Source organism: Cololabis saira, unplaced genomic scaffold (genome assembly GCF_033807715.1).
Source record: "Cololabis saira isolate AMF1-May2022 unplaced genomic scaffold, fColSai1.1 scf151, whole genome shotgun sequence".
NCBI classification, from domain to species: domain Eukaryota; kingdom Metazoa; phylum Chordata; class Actinopteri; order Beloniformes; family Belonidae; genus Cololabis; species Cololabis saira.
The window spans coordinates 32,501-40,000 of record NW_026906315.1 but is presented as its reverse complement, the minus strand read 5'-3'; the positions used below and the strand labels follow the sequence as shown (position 1 = coordinate 40,000).

General features: G+C 45.4%; 22 non-coding genes and 1 pseudogene across 22 annotated transcripts; all 23 read left to right on the top strand.

The window, feature by feature from the left end:
- The first annotated feature begins 153 nt into the window (after positions 1-153).
- LOC133439310 (5S ribosomal RNA) lies at positions 154-272 on the top strand. Its single transcript, XR_009782060.1, has one exon. It is a non-coding gene; the product is annotated as a 5S ribosomal RNA (ribosomal RNA).
- Positions 273-471: 199 nt separating this feature from the next.
- On the top strand, positions 472-590 carry LOC133439343 (5S ribosomal RNA). The gene has a single exon (XR_009782091.1). It is a non-coding gene; the product is annotated as a 5S ribosomal RNA (ribosomal RNA).
- Positions 591-789: 199 nt separating this feature from the next.
- Positions 790-908, top strand: LOC133439259 (5S ribosomal RNA). The gene has a single exon (XR_009782023.1). It is a non-coding gene; the product is annotated as a 5S ribosomal RNA (ribosomal RNA).
- Positions 909-1,107: 199 nt separating this feature from the next.
- On the top strand, positions 1,108-1,226 carry LOC133439258 (5S ribosomal RNA). Its single transcript, XR_009782022.1, has one exon. It is a non-coding gene; the product is annotated as a 5S ribosomal RNA (ribosomal RNA).
- A 217-nt stretch (positions 1,227-1,443) lies between these two features.
- Positions 1,444-1,562, top strand: LOC133439333 (5S ribosomal RNA). Its single transcript, XR_009782081.1, has one exon. It is a non-coding gene; the product is annotated as a 5S ribosomal RNA (ribosomal RNA).
- A 199-nt stretch (positions 1,563-1,761) lies between these two features.
- LOC133439298 (5S ribosomal RNA) lies at positions 1,762-1,880 on the top strand. Its single transcript, XR_009782059.1, has one exon. It is a non-coding gene; the product is annotated as a 5S ribosomal RNA (ribosomal RNA).
- A 217-nt stretch (positions 1,881-2,097) lies between these two features.
- LOC133439339 (5S ribosomal RNA) lies at positions 2,098-2,216 on the top strand. The gene has a single exon (XR_009782087.1). It is a non-coding gene; the product is annotated as a 5S ribosomal RNA (ribosomal RNA).
- A 199-nt stretch (positions 2,217-2,415) lies between these two features.
- LOC133439241 (5S ribosomal RNA) lies at positions 2,416-2,534 on the top strand. Its single transcript, XR_009782006.1, has one exon. It is a non-coding gene; the product is annotated as a 5S ribosomal RNA (ribosomal RNA).
- Positions 2,535-2,733: 199 nt separating this feature from the next.
- Positions 2,734-2,852, top strand: LOC133439351 (5S ribosomal RNA). Its single transcript, XR_009782098.1, has one exon. It is a non-coding gene; the product is annotated as a 5S ribosomal RNA (ribosomal RNA).
- A 217-nt stretch (positions 2,853-3,069) lies between these two features.
- LOC133439297 (5S ribosomal RNA) lies at positions 3,070-3,188 on the top strand (annotated as a pseudogene).
- Positions 3,189-3,387: 199 nt separating this feature from the next.
- Positions 3,388-3,506, top strand: LOC133439350 (5S ribosomal RNA). Its single transcript, XR_009782097.1, has one exon. It is a non-coding gene; the product is annotated as a 5S ribosomal RNA (ribosomal RNA).
- A 217-nt stretch (positions 3,507-3,723) lies between these two features.
- Positions 3,724-3,842, top strand: LOC133439286 (5S ribosomal RNA). The gene has a single exon (XR_009782050.1). It is a non-coding gene; the product is annotated as a 5S ribosomal RNA (ribosomal RNA).
- Positions 3,843-4,041: 199 nt separating this feature from the next.
- Positions 4,042-4,160, top strand: LOC133439342 (5S ribosomal RNA). The gene has a single exon (XR_009782090.1). It is a non-coding gene; the product is annotated as a 5S ribosomal RNA (ribosomal RNA).
- A 199-nt stretch (positions 4,161-4,359) lies between these two features.
- LOC133439257 (5S ribosomal RNA) lies at positions 4,360-4,478 on the top strand. The gene has a single exon (XR_009782021.1). It is a non-coding gene; the product is annotated as a 5S ribosomal RNA (ribosomal RNA).
- A 199-nt stretch (positions 4,479-4,677) lies between these two features.
- On the top strand, positions 4,678-4,796 carry LOC133439256 (5S ribosomal RNA). The gene has a single exon (XR_009782020.1). It is a non-coding gene; the product is annotated as a 5S ribosomal RNA (ribosomal RNA).
- A 217-nt stretch (positions 4,797-5,013) lies between these two features.
- LOC133439332 (5S ribosomal RNA) lies at positions 5,014-5,132 on the top strand. Its single transcript, XR_009782080.1, has one exon. It is a non-coding gene; the product is annotated as a 5S ribosomal RNA (ribosomal RNA).
- Positions 5,133-5,331: 199 nt separating this feature from the next.
- On the top strand, positions 5,332-5,450 carry LOC133439274 (5S ribosomal RNA). The gene has a single exon (XR_009782038.1). It is a non-coding gene; the product is annotated as a 5S ribosomal RNA (ribosomal RNA).
- A 199-nt stretch (positions 5,451-5,649) lies between these two features.
- LOC133439250 (5S ribosomal RNA) lies at positions 5,650-5,769 on the top strand. Its single transcript, XR_009782014.1, has one exon. It is a non-coding gene; the product is annotated as a 5S ribosomal RNA (ribosomal RNA).
- A 217-nt stretch (positions 5,770-5,986) lies between these two features.
- Positions 5,987-6,105, top strand: LOC133439338 (5S ribosomal RNA). Its single transcript, XR_009782086.1, has one exon. It is a non-coding gene; the product is annotated as a 5S ribosomal RNA (ribosomal RNA).
- Positions 6,106-6,304: 199 nt separating this feature from the next.
- On the top strand, positions 6,305-6,423 carry LOC133439264 (5S ribosomal RNA). Its single transcript, XR_009782028.1, has one exon. It is a non-coding gene; the product is annotated as a 5S ribosomal RNA (ribosomal RNA).
- A 199-nt stretch (positions 6,424-6,622) lies between these two features.
- Positions 6,623-6,741, top strand: LOC133439263 (5S ribosomal RNA). Its single transcript, XR_009782027.1, has one exon. It is a non-coding gene; the product is annotated as a 5S ribosomal RNA (ribosomal RNA).
- A 199-nt stretch (positions 6,742-6,940) lies between these two features.
- LOC133439248 (5S ribosomal RNA) lies at positions 6,941-7,060 on the top strand. Its single transcript, XR_009782013.1, has one exon. It is a non-coding gene; the product is annotated as a 5S ribosomal RNA (ribosomal RNA).
- Positions 7,061-7,277: 217 nt separating this feature from the next.
- On the top strand, positions 7,278-7,396 carry LOC133439247 (5S ribosomal RNA). Its single transcript, XR_009782012.1, has one exon. It is a non-coding gene; the product is annotated as a 5S ribosomal RNA (ribosomal RNA).
- The last annotated feature ends 104 nt before the right edge of the window (positions 7,397-7,500 follow it).

Sequence of the window (7,500 nt, the reverse complement as noted above, 5' to 3'; positions counted from 1 at the left end):
ACAGCTCACATCCTAAAGTGTTTTGCACATGGTTAAGGCACTTTAACTCCAACAAATAAGCGCTTCTAAATTATCATCACCAACAAATCAATGACTTATATTATATGACTTATCTTCAACTCCATATAAGAGGTATTTCAAGCAGCAGCTTCAGCTTACGGCCATACCAGCCTGGATGCGCCCGATCTCGTCTGATCTCGGAAGCTAAGCAGGGTCGGGCCTGGTTAGTACTTGGATGGGAGACCGCCTGGGAATACCAGGTGCTGTAAGCTTTTTCAACCAGCAGAGAGCGCTCTTGCTTAATCTAACCACACATATTTCAACGTGGTAACAGCGACAGCTCACGTCCTAAAGTGTTTTGCACATGGTTAAGGCACTTTAACTCCAACAAATAAAACCAACAAATCAATGACTTATATTCTATGACTTATCTTCAACTCCATATAAGAGGTATTTCAAGCTGCAGCTTCTGCTTACGGCCATACAAGCCTGGATGCTCCCGATCTCGTCTGATCTCGGAAGCTAAGCAGGGTCGGGCCTGGTTAGTACTTGGATGGGAGACCGCCTGGGAATACCAGGTGCTGTAAGCTTTTTCAACCAGCAGAGAACGCTCTCGCTTAATCTACCCACACATATTTCAACGTGGTAACAGCGACAGCTCACGTCCTAAAGTGTTTTGCACATGGTTAAGGCACTTTAACTCCAACAAATAAAACCAACAAATCAATTACTTATATTCTATGACTTATCTTCAACTCCATATAAGAGGTATTTCAAGCTGCAACTTCTGCTTACGGCCATACCAGCCTGCATGTGCCCGATCTCGTCTGATCTCGGAAGCTAAGCAGGGTCGGGCCTGGTTAGTACTTGGATGAGAGACCGCCTGGGAATACCAGGTGCTGTAAGCTTTTTCAACCAGCAGAGAACGCTCTCGCTTAATCTACCCACACATATTTCAACGTGGTAACAGCGACAGCTCACGTCCTAAAGTGTTTTGCACATGGTTAAGGCACTTTAACTCCAACAAATAAAACCAACAAATCAATTACTTATATTCTAACACTTATCTTCAACTCCATATAAGAGGTATTTCAAGCTGCAACTTCTGCTTACGGCCATACCAGCCTGCATGTGCCCGATCTCGTCTGATCTCGGAAGCTAAGCAGGGTCGGGCCTGGTTAGTACTTGGATGAGAGACCGCCTGGGAATACCAGGTGCTGTAAGCTTTTTCAACCAGCAGAGAACGCTCTCGCTTAATCTACCCACACATATTTCGACGTGGTAACAGCGACAGCTCACGTCCTAAAGTGTTTTGCACATGGTTAAGGCACTTTAACTCCAACAAATATGCGCTTCTAAATTATTATCACCAACAAATCAATGACTTATATTATATGACTTATCTTCAACTCCATATAAGAGGTATTTCAAGCTGCAGCTTCAGCTTACGGCCATACCAGCCTTGATGCACCAGATCTCGTCCGATCTCGGAAGCTAAGCAGGGTCGGGCCTGGTTAGTACTTGGATGGGAGACCGCCTGGGAATACCAGGTGCTGTAAGCTTTTTCAACCAGCAGAGAGCGCTCTCGCTTAATCTACCCACACATATTTCAACGTGGTAACAGCGACAGCTCACGTCCTAAAGTGTTTTGCACATGGTTAAGGCACTTTAACTCCAACAAATAAAACCAACAAATCAATGACTTATATTCTATGACTTATCTTCAACTCCATATAAGAGGTATTTCAAGCAGCAGATTCTGCTTACGGCCATACCAGCCTGGATGCGCCCGATCTCGTCTGATCTCGGAAGCTAAGCAGGGTCGGGCCTGGTTAGTACTTGGATGGGAGACCGCCTGGGAATACCAGGTGCTGTAAGCTTTTTCAACCAGCAGAGAGCGCTCTCGCTTAATCTACCCACACATATTTCAACGTGGTAACAGCGACAGCTCACGTCCTAAAGTGTTTTGCACATGGTTAAGGCACTTTAACTCCAACAAATAAGCACTTCTAAATTATTATCACCAACAAATCAATGACTTATATTATATGACTTATCTTCAACTCCATATAAGAGGTATTTCAAGCTGCAGCTTCAGCTTACGGCCATACCAGCCTGGATGCGCCCGATCTCGTCTGATCTCGGAAGCTAAGCAGGGTCGGGCCCGGTTAGTACTTGGATGGGAGACTGCCTGGGAATATCAGGTGCTGTAAGCTTTTTCAACCAGCAGAGAGCGCTCTCGCTTAATCTACCCACACATATTTCAACGTGGTAACAGCGACAGCTCACGTCCTAAAGTGTTTTGCACATGGTTAAAGCACTTTAACTCCAACAAATAAAACCAACAAATCAATGACTTATATTCTATGACTTATCTTCAACTCCATATAAGAGGTATTTCAAGCAGCAGATTCTGCTTACGGCCATACCAGCCTGGATGCGCCCGATCTCGTCTGATCTCGGAAGCTAAGCAGCGTCGGGCCTGGTTAGTAGTTGGATGGGAGACCGCCTGGGAATACCAGGTGCTGTAAGCTTTTTCAACCAGCAGAGAACGCTCTCGCTTAATCTACCCACACATATTTCAACGTGGTAACAGCGATAGCTCACGTCCTAAAGTGTTTTGCACATGGTTAAGGCACTTTAACTCCAACAAATAAAACCAACAAATCAATTACTTATATTCTATGACTTATCTTCAACTCCATATCAGAGGTATTTCAAGCTGCACCTTCTGCTTACGACCATACCAGCCTGGATGCGCCCGATCTCATCTGATCTCAGAAGCTAAGCAGGGTCGGGCCTGGTTAGTACTTGGATGGGAGACCGCCTGGGAATACCAGGTGCTGTAAGCTTTTTCAACCAGCAGAGAGCGCTCTCGCTTAATCTACCCACACATATTTCAACATGGTAACAGCGACAGCTCACGTCCTAAAGTGTTTTGCACATAGTTAAGGCACCTTAACTCCAACAAATAAGCGCTTCTAAATTATTATCACCAACAAATCAATGACATATATTCTATGACTTATCTTCAACTCCATATAAGAAGTATTTCAAGCTGCAGCTTCTGCTTACGGCCATACCAGCCTGGATGCGCCTGATCTCGTCTGATCTTGGAAGCTAAGCAGGGTCGGGCCTGGTTAGTAATTGGATGGGAGACTGCCTTGGAATACCAGGTGCTGTAAGCCTTTTCAACCAGCAGAGAACGCTCTGGCTTAATCTACCCACACATATTTCAACGTGGTAACAGCGACAGCTCACGTCCTAAAGTGTTTTGCCCATGGTTAAGGCACTTTAACTCCAACAAATAAAACCAACAAATCAATGACTTATATTCTATGACTTATCTTCAACTCCCTATAACAGGTATTTCAAGCTGCAGCTTCTGCTTACGGCCATACCAGCCTGGATGCGCCCGATCTCGTCTGATCTCGGAAGCTAAGCAGGGTCGGGCCTGGTTAGTACTTGGATGGGAGACCACCTGGGAATACCAGGTGCTGTAAGCTTTTTCAACCAGCAGAGAGCGCTCTCGCTTAATCTACCCACACAAATTTCAACGTGGTAACAGCGACAGCTCACATCCTAAAGTGTTTTGCACATGGTTAAGGCACTTTAACTCCAACAAATAAGCGCTTCTAAATTATCATCACCAACAAATCAATGACTTATATTATATGACTTATCTTCAACTCCATATAAGAGGTATTTCAAGCAGCAGCTTCAGCTTACGGCCATACCAGCCTGGATGCGCCCGATCTCGTCTGATCTCGGAAGCTAAGCAGGGTCGGGCCTGGTTAGTACTTGGATGGGAGACCGCCTGGGAATACCAGGTGCTGTAAGCTTTTTCAACCAGCAGAGAGCGCTCTTGCTTAATCTAACCACACATATTTCAACGTGGTAACAGCGACAGCTCACGTCCTAAAGTGTTTTGCACATGGTTAAGGCACTTTAACTCCAACAAATAAAACCAACAAATCAATGACTTATATTCTATGACTTATCTTCAACTCCATATAAGAGGTATTTCAAGCTGCAGCTTCTGCTTACGGCCATACAAGCCTGGATGCTCCCGATCTCGTCTGATCTCGGAAGCTAAGCAGGGTCGGGCCTGGTTAGTACTTGGATGGGAGACCGCCTGGGAATACCAGGTGCTGTAAGCTTTTTCAACCAGCAGAGAACGCTCTCGCTTAATCTACCCACACATATTTCAACGTGGTAACAGCGACAGCTCACGTCCTAAAGTGTTTTGCACATGGTTAAGGCACTTTAACTCCAACAAATAAAACCAACAAATCAATTACTTATATTCTATGACTTATCTTCAACTCCATATAAGAGGTATTTCAAGCTGCAACTTCTGCTTACGGCCATACCAGCCTGCATGTGCCCGATCTCGTCTGATCTCGGAAGCTAAGCAGGGTCGGGCCTGGTTAGTACTTGGATGAGAGACCGCCTGGGAATACCAGGTGCTGTAAGCTTTTTCAACCAGCAGAGAACGCTCTCGCTTAATCTACCCACACATATTTCAACGTGGTAACAGCGACAGCTCACGTCCTAAAGTGTTTTGCACATGGTTAAGGCACTTTAACTCCAACAAATAAAACCAACAAATCAATTACTTATATTCTATGACTTATCTTCAACTCCATATAAGAGGTATTTCAAGCTGCAACTTCTGCTTACGGCCATACCAGCCTGCATGTGCCCGATCTCGTCTGATCTCGGAAGCTAAGCAGGGTCGGGCCTGGTTAGTACTTGGATGAGAGACCGCCTGGGAATACCAGGTGCTGTAAGCTTTTTCAACCAGCAGAGAACGCTCTCGCTTAATCTACCCACACATATTTCGACGTGGTAACAGCGACAGCTCACGTCCTAAAGTGTTTTGCACATGGTTAAGGCACTTTAACTCCAACAAATATGCGCTTCTAAATTATTATCACCAACAAATCAATGACTTATATTATATGACTTATCTTCAACTCCATATAAGAGGTATTTCAAGCTGCAGCTTCAGCTTACGGCCATACCAGCCTTGATGCACCAGATCTCGTCCGATCTCGGAAGCTAAGCAGGGTCGGGCCTGGTTAGTACTTGGATGGGAGACCGCCTGGGAATACCAGGTGCTGTAAGCTTTTTCAACCAGCAGAGAGCGCTCTCGCTTAATCTACCCACACATATTTCAACGTGGTAACAGCGACAGCTCACGTCCTAAAGTGTTTTGCACATGGTTAAGGCACTTTAACTCCAACAAATAAAACCAACAAATCAATGACTTATATTCTATGACTTATCTTCAACTCCATATAAGAGGTATTTCAAGCAGCAGATTCTGCTTACGGCCATACCAGCCTGGATGCGCCCGATCTCGTCTGATCTCGGAAGCTAAGCAGGGTCGGGCCTGGTTAGTACTTGGATGGGAGACCGCCTGGGAATACCAGGTGCTGTAAGCTTTTTCAACCAGCAGAGAGCGCTCTCGCTTAATCTACCCACACAAATTTCAACGTGGTAACAGCGACAGCTCACGTCCTAAAGTGTTTTGCACATGGTTAAGGCACTTTAATTCCAACAAATAAAACCAACAAATCAATGACTTATATTCTATGACTTATCTTCAACTCCATATAAGATCGATTTCAAGCAGCAGATTCTGCTTACGGCCATACCAGCCTGGATGCGGCCGATCTCGTCTGATCTCGGAAGCTAAGCAGGGTTTGGGCCTGGTTAGTACTTGGATGGGAGACCGCCTGGGAATACCAGGTGCTGTAAGCAATTTCAACCAGCAGAGAGCGCTCTCGCTTAATCTACCCACACATATTTCAACGTGGTAACAGCGACAGCTCACGTCCTAAAGTGTTTTGCACATGGTTAAGGCACTTTAACTCCAACAAATATGCGCTTCTAAATTATTATCACCAACAAATCAATGACTTATATTATATGACTTATCTTCAACTCCATATAAGAGGTATTTCAAGCTGCAGCTTCAGCTTACGGCCATACCAGCCTTGATGCACCCGATCTCGTCCGATCTCGGAAGCTAAGCAGGGTCGGGCCTGGTTAGTACTTGGATGGGAGACCGCCTGGGAATACCAGGTGCTGTAAGCTTTTTCAACCAGCAGAGAGCGCTCTCGCTTAATCTACCCACACATATTTCAACGTGGTATCAGCGACAGCTCACGTCCTAAAGTGTTTTGCACATGGTTAAGGCACTTTAACTCCAACAAATAAAACCAACAAATCAATGACTTATATTCTATGACTTATCTTCAACTCCATATAAGAGGTATTTCAAGCAGCAGATTCTGCTTACGGCCATACCAGCCTGGATGCGCCCGATCTCGTCTGATCTCGGAAGCTAAGCAGGGTCGGGCCTGGTTAGTAGTTGGATGGGAGACCGCCTGAGAATACCATGTGCTGTAAGCTTTTTCAACCAGCAGAGAACGCTCTCGCTTAATCTACCCACACATATTTCAACATGGTAACAGCGACAGCTCACGTCCTAAAGTGTTTTGCACATGGTTAAGGCACTTTAACTCCAACAAATAAAACCAACAAATCAAAGACTTATATTCTATGACTTATCTTCAACTCCATATAAGAGGTATTTCAAGCTGCAGCTTCTGCTTACGGCCATACCAGCCTGGATGCGCCCGATCTCGTCTGATCTCGGAAGCTAAGCAGGGTCGGGCCTGGTTAGTACTTGGATGGGAGACCGCCTGGGAATACCAGGTGCTGTAAGCTTTTTCAACCAGCAGAGAGCGCTCTCGCTTAATCTACCCACACAAATTTCAACGTGGTAACGGCGACAGCTCACGTCCTAAAGTGCTTTGCACATGGTTAAGGCACTTTAATTCCAACAAATAAAACCAACAAATCAATGACTTATATTCTATGACTTATCTTCAACTCCATATAAGATCGATTTCAAGCAGCAGATTCTGCTTACGGCCATACCAGCCTGGATGCGGCCGATCTCGTCTGATCTCGGAAGCTAAGCAGGGTTTGGGCCTGGTTAGTACTTGGATGGGAGACCGCCTGGGAATACCAGGTGCTGTAAGCAATTTCAACCAGCAGAGAGCGCTCTCGCTTAATCTACCCACACATATTTCAACGTGGTAACAGCGACAGCTCACGTCCTAAAGTGTTTTGCACATGGTTAAGGCACTTTAACTCCTACAAATAAGCGCTTCTAAATTATTATCACCAACAAATCAATGACTTCTATTATATGACTTATCTTCAACTCCATATAAGAAGTATTTCAAGCTGCAGCTTCAGCTTACGGCCATACCAGCCTGGATGTGCTCGATCTCGTCTGATCTCGGAAGCTAAGCAGGGTCGGGCCTGATTGGTACTTGGATGGGAGACCGCCTGGGAATACCAGGTGCTGTAAGCTTTTTCAACCAGCAGAGAGCGCTCTCGCTTAATCTACCCACACATATTTCAACGTGGTAAGAGCGACAGCTCACGTCCTAAAGTGTTTTGCACATGGTTAAGGCA